The 1687-nt window shown below is 31.9% G+C and overlaps 1 long non-coding RNA gene across 1 annotated transcript in view; it reads right to left on the reverse strand.

Moving 5' to 3' along the window:
* The window catches only part of LOC135221302 (uncharacterized), a 356859-nt gene extending 355852 nt beyond the window's left edge, over positions 1–1007 (reverse strand). Inside the window, exon 1 of the long non-coding RNA XR_010315900.1 lies at positions 910–1007. This is a non-coding gene — a long non-coding RNA (uncharacterized LOC135221302). The remainder of the gene's footprint in view (positions 1–909) is intronic.
* Between the last annotated feature and the right edge of the window lie 680 nt (positions 1008–1687).

Raw genomic sequence — 1687 nt, forward strand, 5'->3', positions numbered from 1 at the left:
TCCAGTGCAGTCTCCACGGTGATGTCTCTCTCTCTCTCTCTTCTTTATTATATTTCCATAAATGAGGTAATTCAGGTAGCTCCATAATAACCTTAATTCTTTCCTTTGAGATAATATTTTTTTTCACCTCAGTTTTATAGGCCTGTCTTCTAAATCAACAGAATTTATTATTATTATTATTATTATTATTATTATTATTATTATTATTATTACTATTATTATTATTCAGAAGATGAACCCTGTTCATATGGAACAAGCCCACAGGTCATTGGCCTGAAACTCAAGTTTCTAAAGAATATATAATAATATATATATATATATATATATATATATATATATATATATATATATATATATATATATACATCTGTATATATACATATATATATATATATATCATCTTGGCTCACCTCATTTTAAGACAAGTCTCCCTAAATAAAACAGAATTCTCAATCGAAATTCGAAATTTATGAATGTCAACACCCAAGTTGTTGTGTAGTAGATAACACCCAGAGGCTCAGATTCAACCTCCCAAATGTATCTTCCTTTATTGCCAGTCTTTTCCATACCTAAGCCACACACACTCACAAACACAACATTCACCCTTACTAACTTAATCCTCGGACTACACGTTTGTAATCTTACAACTATCCCCAGAGTCTTTCTAACATACAATCACTATTCCTTCCCTAGCCCTAAACCTTTCATCTACCCCCGCACACGATTATTCTACAGAATTCCCACCCCCTGCGAACACACTGCTGCCCTTTCACCTTCGTCTAACTTCGCGTCCAAAGTCTGCAACTCCTAAAGCAAAATCAACTATCATATATTTCTCCTCTTCTGCGAAACACCCTCACATATTCCTGCCTGCTTCGGTCGTTCAGCAAAATGGTTTTCGCTCCTTACCTCTGCTGACAAATGTCAGGTGGACTTAAAACGTATTCTGGACCTTCCAGGGCATTCAGGTAAGCAGCTCATTAACGGCACTATACGTCAACTCACCCGTAGTTGGGGGAGGGGGAGAAGGAATATGCGAACTTTTACTTCATACTCATTACTTAATACGGAAAATAAAGAGATCATTGCCTTTTATTATTACAACATTAAATATATCTCTTCAAGGTCGGTTAGTTAACTTGCATATACGAAAGGAAAGGTGATACGATAAGGAAAAATAAATAAAAAAAATCTGATGTCTAGTGAGAATATATTAAATCTCTTATTTGAAGTCAAACTTCGATTTCACTTGATACTGAAATCGTTAACAATATCACCCACTGCATTAGTTAAGAATAAAAAAGATACTTTTGATGAACTGAAGTTATAACTCTCTATCAAAAAAAGATGTTGCAATATTTCTTTTACTGCAAGAAATGTTTTACTGTCATTAGATAGACTATATACTGCACGAAATGTGACAAGAGAGATGGAATGCCAGTGAATAAAAATAAAAATTACTAAGGTATTTTTAATGATGCTGCTTAATCGGTACATCTATAATATTATTGATATCTCTCTCTCTCTCTCTCTCTCTCTCTCTCTCTCTCTCTCTCTATATATATATATATATATATATAAATATATATATATATATATATATATATATATACTATATATATATATATATAGATATATATATATATTTATATGTCTGTCTGTTTACCTATCTATATACATATTTGTA

The sequence above is a fragment of the Macrobrachium nipponense genome, chromosome 20 (genome assembly GCF_015104395.2).
Source record: "Macrobrachium nipponense isolate FS-2020 chromosome 20, ASM1510439v2, whole genome shotgun sequence".
NCBI classification, from domain to species: domain Eukaryota; kingdom Metazoa; phylum Arthropoda; class Malacostraca; order Decapoda; family Palaemonidae; genus Macrobrachium; species Macrobrachium nipponense.